At 41.6% G+C, this 19795-nt stretch overlaps 3 non-coding genes across 3 annotated transcripts; all 3 read right to left on the reverse strand.

Annotated features, from left to right (window-relative positions):
- Positions 1–2369: 2369 nt before the first annotated feature.
- On the reverse strand, positions 2370–2489 carry LOC140314879 (U5 spliceosomal RNA). Its single transcript, XR_011917207.1, has one exon. It is a non-coding gene; the product is annotated as a U5 spliceosomal RNA (small nuclear RNA).
- Positions 2490–16725: 14236 nt separating this feature from the next.
- On the reverse strand, positions 16726–16913 carry LOC140314920 (U2 spliceosomal RNA). Its single transcript, XR_011917245.1, has one exon. It is a non-coding gene; the product is annotated as a U2 spliceosomal RNA (small nuclear RNA).
- A 298-nt stretch (positions 16914–17211) lies between these two features.
- Positions 17212–17325, reverse strand: LOC140314874 (U5 spliceosomal RNA). The gene has a single exon (XR_011917203.1). It is a non-coding gene; the product is annotated as a U5 spliceosomal RNA (small nuclear RNA).
- Positions 17326–19795: the final 2470 nt, after the last annotated feature.

Consider the following 19795-nt stretch of genomic DNA (forward strand, 5'->3'; position numbering starts at 1 on the left):
TTCAAGTGTGCATTCTCTTTTACGGTTTTGTCAACGAATTTTAAGATTTCTGCCGATGTTTCCAAGTGCACTGGTTTCTCTTTGTACATGTTACTATAAAAGGTATGTACAGTTTCAATCATCTCTTGTGTGGATTTTGTTAAAAACCCATCTTCTCTTTTTAGATTTTGAATACACTCCTTTTTATTTATAACTTTCTTTCTTTTTCACCTTCCTCAATTTCCTGCTCCCTGCTTCTTACAAAAATTCCTTTACTCTTTATTTCTGCTAAAACTGACATTTCCTTTTTGACATCTTTGATTTCTTCTTTAAAGTCTATGCCACACTGATTTAGTTTAAAGTAGCGCTGTAAGCGTTTATGTAGTCCCATCATACATCTATTCTCTTTCCTTTTTTTACGTTTACCTTGCTGTTTAAAAAAAGTCTGGGTCGTTTCCTTCACCATTTCCCACCATTGTGCATGTGTTTCGTAGAGGTCTTGAAGGGTCTGCCACTCTTTATAACATTCCCTGTACTGACTGACTATGATTTCATCCTCCAACAGGGAACAGTTGAGTTTCCACAGACCACTTCCTACCGTCACACCAGAAGGGGGTGAAAGGGTGCAGGAGAGCATAAGGTGGTCTGAAAAGAAAACAGGGGTTAATCTAACATCAGTGGGTGGGCAATCTCTCGTAAAGAAATAATCAATGCGAGAGGCTCTGGTGCCATCATGACTAAACCAGGTGAAGCCCTCCTCTCTGGGATGCATGGTTTTAAAACAGTCAGTAAGCTTAAAATCCCTGCATATGCCCTGAAATAAAATCGAAGTCTTATCCACTTTAAAATCTACCCCTGCTCTTTTTCTATCTTTCCTGCTCAAGATACAGTTAAAATCCCCTCCTACAACTAAAGGTACTTGCCCTAGCATGTAAAGCTGTATATCTTCTAAAAGGTCATACCTTTCATTTTTTCCATTGAAACCATAAATATTTAAGAGGTTAAAGTCTTGCCCCATAAAATTCAAGTGTGTTAAAAGTGCCCGTCCGTCTCTCACCACTGTGCTACCTTTCACCAGAACATGCGGATTTTTAATTAGAATGGCCACACCATCATTTTTATTTTGATTTGAGCCACTCCATATCGATAAATGGGGCCACATTTCCTCCCATTGTCTATGGTTTTTTAAAAAAGGTAGTCCACATTCTTGTATTAAAAACACATCTGATTTTATGGAGTCTAAGAAGGATAAAATACTCTGGGCTCTTGTCTTTGATTTCACACTTCTCACATTTAGTGTTGAGAAGGTGAGAACCATTAAAAGCATAAAGGAAAGTAGGTATGTCATTTTCGTTTTTCTAAGTTATCAAAACAAATTACACACAGGTTATTTCTTGGGAAACTAGCTCTTCCTTCATTTCTTTAGGTGAAAAGTGAGTAGGGTGATCTATATTTCCTTTTCGGACTCTCGGTGTTGGCCTCTGACGCAATGTTGCATTTAACTTTGAGTCCCTGGGGGTTGATTGCAGAGCTGAAGTTAAAAAGGAGACCTCATTTGGTGAGTCGGAGGGGAAGACTCTAGGTTCTTCCACTGAAGAACTGTCTGAAAGGGACCTAACCCTTCCCCTCTTCTCTGATACCACTGGGGAATCAGAGGCTCAGATGCCGTCCTCTTCGGCTGTTGACCTTCGGGGAGGTGAGTATCTTCACTAGACTCACCTGTCTGCTCTTCCTCCTCATTTAGCGTAGCTCCACCCTCTGCCTGTGAATTCTCACAGACTTCAACACTGAGTGGTGAGGCCTCTACAGGCCCCTCCCCTTTTTGCTCCTCACTTCCAATCCAAGCTTTTGGCGGGAAGTTTGAATTTATTGGGTCAACCTCTTCACTTTGTTCACCAACTGCCACCTTTGGTCCTTCTCTTTGTTGGCTTGACTGTGGCTTTACCGTCTTTAATTTGTTGGCAAAAGATTTAGGGCAATCTCTGAAGAGGTGATTTAATTCTCCACAGAGATTACATTTCCTGCCATTTGGACACTCTCCAAAAGTTTGCCCAATTTCTCTGCTCTTCCCACATAACACCTTGGTACAAGCCTCAACCAGGTGTCCATGCTCACCACACTTGCGGCAGAACTTGGGCTGCCCCTGGTAGTGGATGTAACCTCGGTTTTCAAGGTGGCCAAAGTGTCGCCCACCCGCTGCACTGAGCACTCTTCAGCCCTTTTAAATGGTATAACTTTGCACTCCCGCACGCTCCAGCAAGCACCATTCAAGCAACAACTTTGCACTCCAGCTTCGAACATCGGTACAGTCGCAACAAGTAAGGCGACTCTACTCAGAGAAGTCACTCTGCACAGTAAGAAGATTTCTTTTGCACAGACAGAAAGGGCTTCACCCGCAAAGGTAAAGCCTGCCAAAAATAGAAACAACTCATTAGTGCTGCTCTCCACAGAAATCTTTAGTAAAAGGCGAAAGACTTATGAGAAAGAGTTATGAAGAGAAACCAGAGTACGATTATCCGTCACTGCGGGAGCAGGGCATCAGGCTAGTTGGCATAGCCACCTTCCCCATGGTGAGCTTTGCTTGGTTGAGACGCTTGCCCCCCCCCCTTGCTCCTCGGCTGACCAAGTAGGAACAATCGGGCCCTATTCGATGGCTGCCTTGTCTTTTACTCTGTGCAAAAGACAAGGCAGCAACAAAAACACCACGAGAATCCCGTATTGAGGCTTTGTTCTGATCGCTCATTCGGTGTCGCGTTTCTTTCAAGCAATTCTCCCGGTTAGCCCACACTCGGCTCGCTCCCATAGCCGTGTTAAAGTCTACTTCGCATTCACTCTCTTTTCTCAGCAGACTCTTGGGATTTTATCTATAAAATTAATTCCTTCACTCAAACTATGTGAAAACTGCTTTGTCCTTAATATTTACCATGTCTAGAAAGATTTAAACAAAAAAAACAACGTTGTACTTTGCAGTAAAAGAAAGAGCAAATCTAAAGTTTCAGGAATCCGAGAATAAGCTTACTTTCATGAGTTCTTCACGATTTCGGATTTTGCTATAAAATGAATTCCTTCACTCAAACTAAATTAAAACTGCTAAACCGCTAATCTGTTATATGTAAGGCAGATGTCAAATTCACCGAAATAGGATCAAAGGGTATTCGGCCAATCGAGCTGTAGCAGCTTCGGTAAAAGAGTATAAGTTGAAGAGTTTGTGAATAAAGGTGTGCGCACACATAGTGTGCTGTACGAAAATAGGCAGGGAGCAATGCCGGCTGGGGTATATGTTCTTGTATGTTGTCTGACTGTTTGATTTGAATGTGTTGTGTAAGTGTCCTGTTGAATGTTACATGTTTGGGCTTTGACACGCTTCACTGTGGTTGTTAACTGTGTGGTGTGTCCTGAAATGTTATATGTTTGGGCTGTGTGACATGCTTAATGCTTGTCAGTAGCTACCCACTTATTCATATATAGCAACTGACAACATAAGAAGTCCGGACATACTTTGATAGTAGTTGTAGAAGTATCCTTATTGATAATAGATCACTAATTCATAGTGATAGAACAGTAGATGAACAGGTGCTTGCACATGTCTCACGAAAATAAAATGGGTGTATGATTGCTGACGGCAGAGCAATACTGCCAAACTTATGAGTTCTTGTGGCAAACTTGATTCAGTGTCTTGACGTGTATACGCTGTTTCGCTGACTTGATTGTCACAAGAAACAAAGTGTGTTTGATAAGATCCGACCATTTTATTACGGGAGGATCAGTATGTATGGATTCTGATGTGACTGATAAACCCATTCGTATCTTAAGCATAATCTAATACGTGAGACAACGCCCTGGCACACGATAAAAAAAAAAAAAGAGAGAGAGCGGTTTTGTGTCCCCACAGTCCATAATGTAGAAAAGAGAGAAAAAAGCCTTTCTGATTTGGTGTGTGTGCTCATAGTGCAGAGTGTAGAGAAAAGAAAGCCGTTTTGGTGTCACGGGTGTTGTGACTTACACACACACATTTCTAAATTGAGAAAGGAAATTATTTTAGAGGAAGCAGTAGAGTTTAGATCCCACATTTGTTGATAGGCATTCATTTATTTCTTCACTTCTGATGAAGTTTCAACAATAAACAACAAACTTTGTATTATGAGAAAGAACCAGACTCATTCTTCAGGAATCCGAAAATAAGCTCTATTTTATGAGTTATGCACGAATTCGGATTCTCCTATAAAACGAATTCATTAACTCAAACCAAGTTAAGACTGCTTTGTCCTTCATATTTATTCATGTCTAATCAAGTTTCAACGATAAACAACGTTGTACTTTGTAGAATGAGAAAGAACTTCTTCAGCAATAAGCATCTCTCGACATATGACGAAATACAGATTTTGCTATAAAATTAATTCCTTCTATCAGCCTGACTTAAAACTGTTTGTCCTCCTTATCTATCCACTTCAAATCAAGTTTCAACAATTAAAAAAAAATTGTAGTTTGAGAAAGAACAACTTAATCTTCAGCAATCAGTATAAAAAGAAGTGCAAATGCCAACCATACATACCTAAAAGGTGGAGCGGAAGTATTCAGCTGCAAGTAGGTGTGAATGTTTGACCATAATTTGTAAAAAGCGGGTAAGAAAAGGTTCGAATGCCCGACTATATATTAACAAAAGCGGGAGGAGAGGTCTTCGGATGAGAGTGGGTGAGAATTTCCAACCATAATCTATAAAATACGGTGAAAGAAAATATGTGAATGCCTCATAGAACACTAAAAGCGGAAGTGTTCGGCTGCAAGAAGGTGTGAATGTCCGACTATATTTGGTGAAAAGCAGGTGAAGCAAGGTCTGAATGCCCAACCTTACATCATCAAAAGCGAGATCAGAGGTGTTTGGCTGCAAGAAGGCCATAGTTTGCCAAAAGCGGGTAAGGTGCGAATGTCCGACTAAATATCAACAAAATTTGGGGCGGAGGTCTTCGGATGCAAGTGGGTGTGAATGTCCGACTATATTTGGTGAAAAGCAGGTGAAGCAAGGTCTGAATGCCCAACCTTACATCATCAAAAGCGAGATCAGAGGTGTTTGGCTGCAAGAAGGCCATAGTTTGCCAAAAGCGGGTAAGGTGCGAATGACCGACTAAATATCAACAAAAGTGGGGGCGGAGGTCTTCGGATGCAAGTGGGTGTGAATATCCCACCATACAAGTATGGTGGAGAGAAAGCTGTGAATGGCCGACCATAGTAAAAGGCGGGTGAGAGAAGGTGCGAATGTCAAACCATACATAATCAAAAAAGGGAGCAGAGGTGTTATGCTGTAAGAAGGTGTGAATGTCCAACCATAGTTGGTAAAAAGCGGGTAAGAAAAGGTTAAATTACCCGACTGTACACAATCAAAAGAGGGAGCGGAGTTGTTCAGCTAAGAGAAGGTGTGAAAGTCCGACCTTGGTTTGTAAAAAGCGGGTAAGAAAAGGTTCGTATGCCCGAATATACACCATCAAAAGCGGAAGCGGAGGTGTTCGGCTGCAAGATATTGTGAACGTCCGACCAAAGTTTGTAAAAAGCAGTTAAGAAAAGGTTCGAATATCTAACCAAACATAATCAAAAGCGGGAGCAGAGCTGTTCGACTGGAAGTAGGTGTGAATGTCAGATCATAATTTGCAAAAAGCTGATGAGAAAGGGTGAGAATGCCCGACTATATACTATCAAATGCGGTAGCGGAGTTGTTCGGCTGTGACTAGGTGTGAATCTCCAACCATAATTGCTGAAAAATGTGTTAGAAAAGGTAAAAATGCCGGTCCATACATCATCAAAATCGGGAGAGGTGGTGTTCAGCTGCAAGAAGGTCTAAATGTCCATCAATAATTGCTAGAAAACATGAAAGAAAATTTTCGAAAATCAAACCACACATGATCATAAGTGGGAGGGGAGGTGTTCAGCTGCAAGAAGGTGTGAATGTCCACCCATAATACCTGAAAAATGGGTAAAAAAAAGGTGCGAATGCCCAACCATACATCATCAAAAGCAGGAGTGCATGTGTTCGGCTAGAAGAAGGTGTGAACGTCCAACCAAAGTTTGTAAAAAGCAGTTAAGAAAAGGTTCGAATATCCAACCATACATAATCAAAAGCGGGAGCAGAGCTGTTCGACTGCAAGTAGGTGTGAATGTCTGATCATAATTTGCAAAAAGCTGATGAGAAAGGGTGAGAATGCCCGACTATACACCATCAAATGCGGTAGCGGAGTTGTTCGGCTGTGAGTAGGTGTGAATCTCCGACCATAATTGCTGAAAAATGTGTTAGAAAAGGTAAAAATGCCGGTCCATACATAATCAAAATCGGGAGAGGTGGTGTTCAGCTGCAAGAAGGTCTGAATGTCCATCAATAATTGCTAGAAAACATGAAAGAAAATTTTCGAATATCAAACTGCACATGATCATAAGCGGGAGAGGAGGTGTTCAGCTGCAAGAAGGTGTGAATGTCTACCCATAATTACTGAAAAATGGATAAGAAAAGGTGCGAATGCCTAACCATACATCATCAAAAGAGGGAGCGGAGGTGTTCCGCTGTAAGACGGTGTGAATGTCCGACCATAGATGGTAAAAAGCGGGTAAGAAAAGGTTAAATTACCCGACTGTACACAATCAAAAGAGGGAGCGGAGTTGTTCAGCTAAGAGAAGGTGTGAAAGTCCGACCTTGGTTTGTAAAAAGCGGGTAAGAAAAGGTTCGTATGCCCGAATATACACCATCAAAAGCGGAAGCGGAGGTGTTCGGCTGCAAGATATTGTGAACGTCCAACCAAAGTTTGTAAAAAGCAGTTAAGAAAAGGTTCGAATATCTAACCAAACATAATCAAAAGCGGGAGCAGAGCTGTTCGACTGAAAGTAGGTGTGAATGTCAGATCATAATTAGCAAAAAGCTGATGAGAAAGGGTGAGAATGCCCGACTATACACCATCAAATGCGGTAGCGGAGTTGTTCGGCTGTGAGTAGGTGTGAATCTCCAACCATAATTGCTGAAAAATGTGTTAGAAAAGGTAAAAATGCCGGTCCATACATAATCAAAATCGGGAGAGGTGGTGTTCAGCTGAAAGAAGGTCTAAATGTCCATCAATAATTGCTAGAAAACATGAAAGAAAATTTTCGAAAATCAAACCACACATGATCATAAGTGGGAGAGGAGGTGTTCAGCTGCAAGAAGGTGTGAATGTCCACCCATAATACCTGAAAAATGGGTAAAAAAAAGGTGCGAATGCCCAACCATACATCATCAAAAGCAGGAGTGCATGTGTTCAGCTACAAGAAGGTGTGAACGTACAACCAAAGTTTGTAAAAAGCAGTTAAGAAAAGGTTCGAATATCCAACCATACATAATCAAAAGCGGGAGCAGAGCTGTTCGACTGCAAGTAGGTGTGAATGTCAGATCATAATTTGCAAAAAGCTGATGAGAAAGGGTGAGAATGCCCGACTATACACCATCAAATGCCGTAGCGGAGTTGTTCGGCTGTGAGTAAGTGTGATTCTCCAACCATAATTGCTGAAAAATGTGTTAGAAAAGGTAAGAATGCCGGTCCATACATCATCAAAAGCGGGAGAGGTGGTGTTCGGCTGCAAGTAGGTTTGAATGTCCATTAATAATTGCTTTAAAACATGAAAGAAAATTTTCGAATATCAAACCTTACATGATCATTAGCGGGAGAGGAGGTGTTCAGCTGCAAGAAGATGTGAATATCCACCCATAATTACTGAAAAATGGATAGTAAAAGATGCGAATGTCCAACTATAAATCATCAAAATTAGGAGTGGAGTTGTTCAGCTACAAGAAGGTATGAATGTCCAACCATGGTTTGTAAAAAGCGGGTAAGAGAAGGTTCGAATACCCGAATATATACCATCAAAAGCGGAAGCGGGGGTGTTCGGCTGCAAGAAGGTGTGAACGTCCGACCAAAGTTTGTAAAAAGCAGTTAAGAAAAGGTTTGAATATCCAACCGAACATAATCAAAACCGGGAGCAGAGCTGTTCGACTGCAAGTAGGTGTGAATATCAGATCATAATTGCTGAAAAATGTGATAGAAAAGACTAGAATGCCGGACCATATATCATCAAAAGCGGGAGAGGTTGTGTTCGGCTGCAAGAAGGTGTGAATGTCCAGCCATAATTACTCACAAACGGGTAAGAAAAGGTACTATTACCAGACCATATATGATCAAAACAGGGAGCGGAGGCGGTTCAGCTGCAAGAAGGTTTGAATGTCCGACTAAAGTTTGTAAAAAGCGGGTAAGACAAGGTGTCAATGCCCGACAATGTATGATCAAAAGAGGAGCGGAGGTTTTCGGCTGCAAGAAGGTCTGAATGTCCACCCATAATTACTGAAAAATGGGTAAGAAAAGGTGCGAAAGCCCAACCGCACATGATCATAAGTGGATGAGAAGTTGTTCGACTGCAAGTAGGTGTGAATGTAAGATCATAATTTGTAAAAAGCGGGTAAGAAAAGGTAAGAATGCCCAACCATAAATTATCAAAAGCGGCAGCAGAGTTTCGGCTGGTATTTATCAATGTCTAGATAGATTTCAACAAAAAACATCGTTGTACTTTGCAGTAAAAGAAAGTGCAAATCAAAAGTTTTAGGAATCCGAGAATAAGCTTATTTTCATGAGTTCTGCACGATTTCGGATTTTATGTATAAAATGAATTTCTTCACGCAAACTAAGTTAACACTGCTTTGTCCTTCATATGTACCCATTTCTACATATATTTCAAGCATAAACTTCCTCATATTACCCTGAATGAGAAAGAGCCACACTTGTGATTAAGCCATACCTCCCTTTTGAGGAGTTCTGCATGATTTGGGATTTTATCTATAAAATTAATTCCTTCACTCAAACTATGTTAAAACGGCTTTTACCTTCATATATATCAATGTCTCGATAGATTTAAACAAAAAAACAACGTTGTACTTTGCAATAAAAGAAAGAGCAAATCAAAAGTTTTAGGAATCCGAGAATAAGCTTATTTTCATGAGTTCTGCACGATTTCGGATTTTATGTATAAAATGAATTCATTCACTCAAACCAAGTTAAAACTGCTTTTTCCTTCATATTTATCAATGTCTAGATCGACTTCAACAAAGAACAACATTGTATTTTGCAGTAGAAGAAAGAGCAAAACTGAAGGATCAGGAATCCGAGAATAAGCTTCTTTTCATAAGTTCTGCATGATTTGGGATTTTATCTATAAAATCAATTCCTTCACTCAAACTATGTTAAAACGGCTTTTACCTTCATATTTATCAATGTCTCGATAGATTTAAACAAAAAAACAACGTTGTACTTTGCAGTAAAAGAAAGAGCCAATCAAAAGTTTTAGGAATCCGAGAATAAGCTTATTTTCATGAGTTCTGCACGATTTCGGATTTTATGTATAAAATGAATTCATTCACTCAAACCAAGTTAAAACTGCTTTTTCCTTCATATTTATCAATGTCTAGATCGACTTCAACAAAGAACAACATTGTATTTTGCAGTAGAAGAAAGAGCAACACTGAAGGATCAGGAATCCGAGAATAAGCTTATTTTCTTATGGGCAAGTGGGAACTGCTTTGTCCTTCATATTTATCAATGTGTAGATGGATTTCAACTTCTTCTACTGCAAAGTCCAATGTTTTTCTTTGTTGAAGTCGATCTAGACATTGATGAATATGGAAGGACAAAGCAGTTTTAACATAGTTTGAGTGAAGTAATGCATTTTATAAGCAAAATCCCAAATCATGCAGAACTCACGAAATGCTTTTTCTCGCTTTTCACTGCTTTTTACAAACTTTGGTCGGACGTTCACACCTTCTTGCATCCGAACACCTCCACTTCCGCTTTTGATGATGTATATTCGGGCATTCGAACCTTTTTTTACCCGCTTTTTACAAACCATTGTCGGACTTTCACACCTTCTTGCAGCCGAACACCACCTCTCCCGCTTTTGATGATGTATGGTCCAGTATTCTTACCTTTTCTAACACATTTTTCAGCAATTATGGTCGGACATTCACACCTACTCACAGCTGGACACCTCCGCTCCCGCTTTTGATCATACAATGTCGGGACATCGCTCCTTGTCTTACCAGCTTTTTACAAACTTTAGTCGAACATTCACACCTTCTTGCAGCTGAACACCTCCGCTCCCGCTTTTGATGATGTATAGTCGGGCTTTCGAGCCTTTTCTTACCCAGTTTTTACAAATTATGGTTGGACATTCAGACCTTGCAGCCGAACACCTCCGCTCTCTCTTTTGATCATACATTGTTGGGCATTCGCACCTTGTCTTACCCGCTTTTTACAAACTATAGTCAGACATTCACACCTTGCAGCTGAACCTCCGCTCCCTGTTTTGATCATGTATGGTCTGGCAATACTACCTTTTCTTCCCCCGTTTGTGAGTAATTATGGCTGGACATTCACACCTACTTGCAGTCGAACAGCTCTGCTCCCGCTTTTGATTATGTTTGGTTGGATATTCGAACCTTTTCTTAACTGCTTTTTACAAACCATGGTCGGACTTTCACACCTTCTTGTAGCCGAACAACTCCGCTCCCGCTATTGATTGTGTACAGTCGGGTATTTTAACCTTTTCTTACCCGCTTTTTACCAACTATGGTCGGACATTCACACGTCTTACAGCGGAACACCTCTGCTCCAGCTTTTGATGGTGTATAGTCGGGCATTCGAAGCTTTTCTTACCCGCTTTTTACAAACTATGGTCGGACATTCAAACCTTCTTGTATCCGAAAACCTCCGCTCTCTCTTTTGATCATACATTGTCGGACATTCGCACCTTTTCTTACCCTCTTTTTACAAACCATGGTCGGACTTTCACACCTTCTTGTAGCCGAACACATCCGCTCCCGCTATTGATTGTGTACAGTTGGGTATTTTAACCTTTTCTTACCCGCTTTTTACCAACTATGGTCGGACATTCACACCTTCGTACAGCGGAACACCTCCGCTCCCTCTTTTGATGGTGTATGTTCGGGCATTCAAACCTTTTCTTACCCGCTTTTTCCAAACTATGGTCGGCTATTCACAGCTTCCTCTCCACCATACTTGTATGGTGGGATATTCACACCCACTTGCATCCGAAGACCTCCGCCCCAAATTTTGTTGATATTTAGTCGGACATTCGCACCTTACCCGCTTTTGGCAAACTATGGCCTTCTTGCAGCCAAACACCTCTGATCTCGCTTTTGATGATGTAAGGTTGGGCATTCAGACCTTGCTTCACCTGCTTTTCACCAAATATAGTCGGACATTCACACCTTCTTGCAGCCGAACACTTCCGCTCCACCTTTTAGTGTTCTATCACACCTTTTTTTCACCGCATTTTATACATTATGGTTGGAAATTTTCAACCACTCTCATCCGAAGACCTCTCCTCCCGCTTTTGTTAATATATTTGAACTTTAGTCGGACATTCAAACCTTCTTGCAGCTGAACCACCTCCGCTCCCTGTTTTGATCATATATGGTCTGGCAATACTACCTTTTCTTACCCGTTTGTGAGTAATTATGGCTGGACATTCACACCTACTTGCAGCCGAACACAACCTCTCTCGCTTTTGATGATGTATGGACCGGCATTCTTACCTTTTCTAACACATTTTTCAGCAATTATGGTCGGAGATTCACACCTACTCACAGCCGAACAACTCCGCTCCCGCATTTGATGGTGTATAGTCGGGCATTCTCACCCTTTCTCATCAGCTTTTTGCAAATTATGATCTGACATTCACACCTACTTGCAGTCGAACAGCTCTGCTCCCGCTTTTGATTATGTATGGTTGGATATTCGAACCTTTTCTTAACTGCTTTTTACAAACTTTGGTTGGACGTTCACACCTTCTTGTAGCCGAACACATGCACTCCTGCTTTTGATGATGTATGGTTGGGCATTCGCACCTTTTTTTTACCCATTTTTCAGGTATTATGGGTGGACATTCACACCTTCTTGCAGCTGAACACCTCCTCTCCCACTTATGATCATGTGTGGTTTGATTTTCGAAAATTTTCTTTCATGTTTTCTAGCAATTATTGATGGACATTTAGACCTTCTTGCAGCTGAACACCACCTCTCCCGATTTTGATGATGTATGGACCGGCATTTTTACCTTTTCTAACACATTTTTCAGCAATTATGGTTGGAGATTCACACCTACTTGCAGCCGAACAACTCCGCTACCGCATTTGATGGTGTATAGTCGGGCATTCTCACCCTTTCTCATCAGCTTTTTGCAAATTATGATCTGACATTCACACCTACTTCCAGTCGAACAGCTCTGCTCCCGCTTTTGATTATGTTTGGTTAGATATTCGAACCTTTTCTTAACTGCTTTTTACAAACTTTGATCGGACGTTCACAATATCTTGCAGCCGAACACCTCCGCTTCCGCTTTTGATGGTGTATATTCGGGCATACGAACTTTTTCTTACCCGCTTTTTACAAACCAAGGTTGGACTTTCACACCTTCTCTTAGCTGAACAACTCCGCTCCCTCTTTTGATTGTGTACAGTCGGGTAATTTAACCTTTTCTTACCCGCTTTTTACCATCTATGGTCGGACATTCACACCGTCTTACAGCGGAACACCTCCGCTCCCTCTTTTGATGATGTATGGTTAGGCATTCGCACCTTTTCTTACCCTTTTTTCAGTAATTATGGGTAGACATTCACACCTTCTTGCTGCTGAACACCTCCTCTCCCGCTTTTGATGGTGTATAGTCGGGCTTTCGAGCCTTTTCTTCCCCGGTTTTTACAAATTATGGTTGGACATTCATACCTTCTTGCAGCCGAAAACTTCCACTCCCTCTTTTGATCATACATTGTCGGACATTCGCACCTTTTCTTACCCGCTTTTTACAAACCATGGTCGGACTTTAACACCTTTTAGTAGCCAAACAACTCCGCTCCCGCTATTGATTGTGTACAGTCGGGTATTTTAACCTTTTCTTACCCGCTTTTTACCAACTATGGTTGGACATTCACACCTTCTTACAGCAGAACACCTCCGCTCCCTGTTTTGATTATGTATGGTTTGACATTCGCACCTTCTCTCACCCGCCTTTTACTATGGTCGGCCATTCACAGCTTCCTCTCCACCATACTTGTATGGTGGGATATTCACACCCACTTGCATCCGAAGACCTCCGCCCCCACTTTTGTTGATATTTAGTCGGTCATTCACACCTTACCCGTTTTCTTGCCGCCAAACACCTCTGATCTCGCTTTTGATTATGTAAGATTGGGCATTCAGACCTTGCTTTTCCTGCTTTTCACCAACTATATATATAACATTCACACCTTCTTGCAGCCGAACACTTCCGCTCCACCTTTTAGGTATCTATCACACCTTTTTTTTTCACCGCATTTTATAGATTATGGTTGGAAATTCTCGACCACTCATCCGAAGACCTCTCCTCCCGCTTTTGTTAATATATTTGAACTTTAGTCAGACATTCACACCTACTTGCAGCCGAACACCACCTCTTTAGCTTTTGATGATGTATGGTCCGGCATTCTTACCGTTTCTAACACATTTTTCAGCAATTATGGTAGGACATTCACACCTTCTTGCAGCTGAACACCTCCTCTCCCACTTATGATCATGTGCGGATTGATTTTCGAAAATTTTCTTTCATGTTTTCTATTAATTAAAAATGGACATTTAGACCTTCTTGCAGCTGAACACCTCCGCTCCCGCTTTTGATCATACATTGTCAGGCATTCGCACCTTGTCTTACCCGCTTCTAACAAAATTTAGTCGAACATTCACACCTTTTTGCAGCCGAACACAGTTTTTTGCAGCCGAATTTGGGCATTCGAACCTTTTCATACCCACTTTTTACCAACTATGGTCGGACATTCACACCGTCTTACAGCGGAACACCTCCGCTCCCTCTTTTGATGGTGTATGTTCGGGCATTCGAACCTTTTCTTACCCGCTTTTTACAAACTATGCTCGGACATACAAACCTTCTTGTAGCCGAACACATCCACTCCTACTTTTGATGATGTATGGTTGGGCATTCGAACCTACTTGTTGCCCGCTTTTCATTAATTATGGGTGGACATTCACACCTTCTTGCAGCGAAACACCTCCGCTCCCTCTTTTGATTGTGTATGTACAGGCATTCGAACCTTTTCTTACCTGCCTTTTACAAACTATGCTCGGACATTCAAACGTTCTTGTGGCCGAACACATCCACTTCTGCTTTTGATGATGTATAGTTGGGCATTCACACCTTTTCTTACCCATTTTTCAGTAATTATTGGTGGACTTTCACACCTTCTTGTAGCCGAACAACTCCGCTTCCGCTATTGATTGTGTACAGTCGGGTTTTTTAACCTTTTCTTACCCGCTTTTTACCAACTATGGTCGGACATTCGCAGCATCTTACAGCGGAACACCTCCGCTCCCTCTTTTGATGGTGTATGTTCGGGCATTCGAACTTTTTCTTACCAACTTTTTACAAACTATGGTCGGACATTCAAACCTTCTTGTAGCAGAACACATCCACTTCTTCTTTTGATGATGTATGGTTGGGCATTCGCACCTTTTCTTACCCATTTTTCAGGAATTATGGGTGGACATTCACACCTACTTGCAGTCGAACAGCTCTGCTCCCACTTTTGATTATGTTTGGTTGGATATTCGAACCTTTTCTTAACTGCTTTTTACAAACTTTGGTCGGACGTTCACAACTTCTTACAGCTGAACACCTCCGCTTCCGCTTTTGATGGTATATATTCGGGCATTCGAACCTTTTCTTACCCGCTTTTTACCAACTATGTTCGGACATTCACACCGTCTTTCAGCGGAACACCTCCGCTCCCTCTTTTGATGGTGTATGTTCAGGCATTCGCACCTTTTCTTACCCGCTTTTTACAAACTATGCTCGGACATTCAAACCTTCTTGTAGCCAAACACATCCACTCCTGCTTTTGTTGATGTATGGTTGGGCATTCGAACCTACTTGTTGCCCGCTTTTCATTAATTATGGGTGGATATTCACACCTTGTCGCAGCCAAACACCTCCGCTCCCTGTTTTGATCATGTATGGTTGGACATTCGCACCTTTTCTCACCCGCTTTTTGCAAACTATGGTCGGCCATTCACAGCTTCCTCTCCACCATACTTGTATGGTGGGATATTCACACCCACTTGCATCCGAAGACCTCCGCCCCCACTTTTGTTGATATTTAGTCGGTCATTCACACCTTACCCGTTTTCTTGCCGCCAAACACCTCTGATCTCGCTTTTGATTATGTAAGATTGGGCATTCAGACCTTGCTTTTCCTGCTTTTCACCAACTATATATATAACATTCACACCTTCTTGCAGCCGAACACTTCCGCTCCACCTTTTAGGTATCTATCACACCTTTTTTTTTCACCGCATTTTATAGATTATGGTTGGAAATTCTCGACCACTCATCCGAAGACCTCTCCTCCCGCTTTTGTTAATATATTTGAACTTTAGTCAGACATTCACACCTACTTGCAGCCGAACACCACCTCTTTAGCTTTTGATGATGTATGGTCCGGCATTCTTACCGTTTCTAACACATTTTTCAGCAATTATGGTAGGACATTCACACCTTCTTGCAGCTGAACACCTCCTCTCCCACTTATGATCATGTGCGGATTGATTTTCGAAAATTTTCTTTCATGTTTTCTATTAATTAAAAATGGACATTTAGACCTTCTTGCAGCTGAACACCTCCGCTCCCGCTTTTGATCATACATTGTCAGGCATTCGCACCTTGTCTTACCCGCTTTTTACAAAATTTAGTCGAACATTCACACCTTTTTGCAGCCGAACACAGTTTTTTGCAGCCGAATTTGGGCATTCGAACCTTTTCATACCCACTTTTTACCAACTATGGTCGGACATTCACACCGTCTTACAGCGGAACACCTCCGCTCCCTCTTTTGATGGTGTATGTTCGGGCATTCGAACCTTTTCTTACCCGCTTTTTACAAACTATGCTCGGACATACAAACCTTCTTGTAGCCGAACACATCCACTCCTGCTTTTGATGATGTATGGTTGGGCATTCGAACCTACTTGTTGCCCGCTTTTCATTAATTATGGGTGGACATTCACACCTTGTCGCAGCCAAACACCTCCGCTCCCTGTTTTGATCATGTATGGTTGGACATTCGCTCCTTTTCTCACCCGCTTTTTGCAAACTATGGTCGGCCATTCACAGCTTCCTCTCCACCATACTTGTATGGTGGGATATTCACACCCACTTGCATCCGAAGACCTCCGCCCCCACTTTTGTTGATATTTAGCCGATCATTCACACCTTACCCGCTTTTGGCAAACTATGGCCTTCTTGCAGCCAAAAACCTCTGATCTCGCTTTTGATGATGTAAGGTTGGGCATTCAGACCTTGCTTCACCTGCTTTTCACCAAATATAGTCGGACATTCACACCTTCTTGCAGCCGAACACTTCCGCTCCACCTTTTAGTTTTCTATGGGGCATTCACACCTTTTTTTACACCGCATTTTATAAAAACACCACAGGAACACCGTATTGAGGCTTTGTTCTGACCGCTCATTCGGTGTCGCGTTTCTTTCAAGCAATTCTCCTGGTTAGCCCGCACTCGGCTCGCTCCCAGAGCCGTGTTAAAGTCTGCTTTGCATTCACTCTCTTTTCTCAGCAGATTAAAAGAAACTTCCATCCTGCACCGCTGTTTGCTTTTTCACAAGAGCAGAGGAGAGCGCACCGTTCCCAGCGGCACTGCAGTACCGGGTCAATGCTTGGAGTGAACGGAGCAAGCTCCTTTTTCAACTCCTATTGATAAAAATCCATTTAATATGTAGTCCTTGCATAGACATATCACATATTAAACTGATAAGAACAGATACTACACTTGATCTTAGCCAAAAGGCCGAGAAGCGATATCTGTCCACTGGTTCACGTCCGAGGGCCCTTCCTGGCACAATGCGCACTTGTAGCGGTGTTCTTTTTATGGCCATAGTGTCACTTTGCACCTCCGCCCACCCGCTGCACTGAGCACTCTTCAGCCCTTTTAAATGGTATAACTTTACACTACCACACGCTCCAGCGAGCACCATTCAAGCAACAACTTTGCACTCCAGCTTCAAACATCGGCACAGTCGCAACAAGTAAGGCGACTCTACTCAGAGAAGTCACTCTGCACAGTAACAAGATTTCTTTTGCACAGACAGAAAGGGCTTCACCCGCAAAGTTAAAGCCTGCCAAAAATAGAAACAACTCATTAGTGCTGCTCTCCACGGAAGTCTTTAGCAAAAGGCGAAAGACTTGTACATTATGAAGAGAAACCAGTGTATGATTATCCATCACTGCAGGAGCAGGGCATCAGCCTAGTTGGCATAGCCACCTTCCCCATGGTGAGCTTTGCTTGGTTGAGACGCTTGCCCCCCCCCCTTGCTCCTCGGCTGACCAAGTAGGAACAATCAGGCCCTATTCGATGGCTGCCTTGTCTTTTAATCTGTGCAAAAGACAAGGCAGCCACAAACAACACGGGAACACCGTATTGAGGCTTTGTTCTGACTGCTCATTCGTATCTTAAGCATAATCTAATACGTGAGACAACGCCCTGGCACACAATCAAAAAAAAAAAGAGAGAGAGCGGTTTTGTGTCCCCACAGTCCATAATGTAGAAAAGAGAGAAAAAAGCCTTTCTGATTTGGTGTGTGTGCTCACAGTGCAGAGTGTAGAGAAAAGAGAGAAAAGAAAGCCGTTTTGGTGTCACGGATGTTGTGACTTACACACACACATTTCTGAATTGAGAAAGGAAATTATTTTAGAGAAGCACTAGAGTTTAGATCCCACATTTGTTGATAGGCATTCATTTAATTTATCTTTTAATCAGTTTTAAAGTGAATACTAACTGAGAAATGAAAAAGGTGAAGAGTTTAGAAGCTTGGTTCAAGAGCAAAACTTGGTTTATGATCAGCTGAGTCTCTAAACAGAACAGCAAAGGGCTTCATCGAACATTTAAAAAAGATTCAGATTGTTAGAATATCCAGAATTTATAGGAATGGTGGTGATTACTCTTATTTTCTAGAATGGAAATAACTGCACCATGTCTGTTTTATGAATTTAAGGGGCTAAAAAGTTTTGTTCTCGTTTTTCTATGATTAACCGAATGTATGTGAGAGTCCAAACAGACAGAAGGGTTACGGCCGAGCGCTGGACCTTCCAAAAAAGATGAGACAGGCTGGACCTGTGCCATACTAGTTAAGACCTGCCTGTGGATAACAGGTTCATTAAACTCTCACATACACAAACTCACACACGTTCGCACACATACACCCATTCACACACACATTCTTGAACTTGCTGCAAGATTAAACATTTGCATTAACTGACTCCAGCAACTCTGAGTCTCATTGAGAGACTTTTCTCAACAATTGGGTTCTCAAACCAGATCTCAACGTTTTTTCCGCTTTCCAGGGTCGGAGCTGAAACCGTGCACGGGGGAGTCCAGTACTCCTAATGAAAGACCCCCTGCTGAATTGCGGTAATTAGGGGCCAGTGTCCACTGAAAGGGGGAAAAAGGGACGAGATCGTACTTTTGAATCAATGGCCAGAAGCCATTGGCAGTGCAGGCATCAACAATAATGGTGTTATTTCACCCATTAACACTTAAGGTACCTCATGCAGTGGCTGTGATATGGTTACTTAACAAAATATCTTTACCAGACATCTCTCCTACATAACAGTTCTTCTTTCACAGCCACACCTTGTTGTCGAGAGATGTGCTACACTTAATCCATCCACACTGCTACCTACCCCACAGATGGAAAGCCTCATGATTGCATGTCAGAAATAACCATCAGTGTTTTACCCAGGCCAGACTTAACTGATATACGTTATGAAAATGCAGAAATAACTATATTTATTCAACAGGTCAAGCAAAAAACCCTGATGGCACAAATGCTACAGGATTTGCAGTAGTAACAGAAACTGAAGTTTTCTTAAAACAACCACTACCAAAAAATTACTCGAATTGGTAGCTTTAACTGAAGCTTGTAAATTAAATAACAAAAAGGTTGTTAACCTTTACACTGACAGTCAGTATGCCTTCTCAACTGTACATGTGTTAACACAGCATTGGAAAAACAGGTATGTAGACATCCACAGCTAAATGTATAAACTACAAATATTTTAGCATTATTAGATGTTATTCAATTGCCATCTACAATAGACTCGTATGAATGACCGGAAGGAAAACCATACTGCCAAAGAATTTGTTTAAATATGCTGCAGTATTGAGCCACGGACCATGTCATGTCTCAACAGGAGGGATGGAAGCAATAATGAACCAGGTTTTTACAGCATATGGTTTTACTAATTATTGAATTTTTTTTTTAGAATAAATAAATTAATAAAGTTTTGTCTAGCAGGTCAAATATGTGCAAAATACATTCCACAGGGCAATCTAAGACCAAAACGAAGATAATTCCCTAAGCCAGTGTATCTTTTTCAACATATTTGTTTGGATTTCATTATTTCATTATTGTGTAGATTTCATTGAACTAAATAAATGTTAAGGGAAACGATTCTGCTCAGTGACAACAGAGGTTTTTACCAAATGGTCTGAAATATTTCCATGTGCACAAGCAGATGCACTCTCAGTAGCAAAATCACGCGTAAAATAACTCATTTCTAGATTTGAAATTCCTGAAAAGATCTTCAGTGATAATTTGACACACTTTGTAAACAATGTCATCTCACTGATGGCAAAGAACTTAAAATAGACCTTAGAAACCACTGTGATATAGAAGGTTTCGC

This window comes from Leuresthes tenuis, unplaced genomic scaffold (genome assembly GCF_036924035.1).
Source record: "Leuresthes tenuis unplaced genomic scaffold, fLeuTen1.0.hap1 SCAF_9, whole genome shotgun sequence".
Taxonomy (NCBI): Eukaryota; Metazoa; Chordata; class Actinopteri; order Atheriniformes; family Atherinopsidae; genus Leuresthes; species Leuresthes tenuis.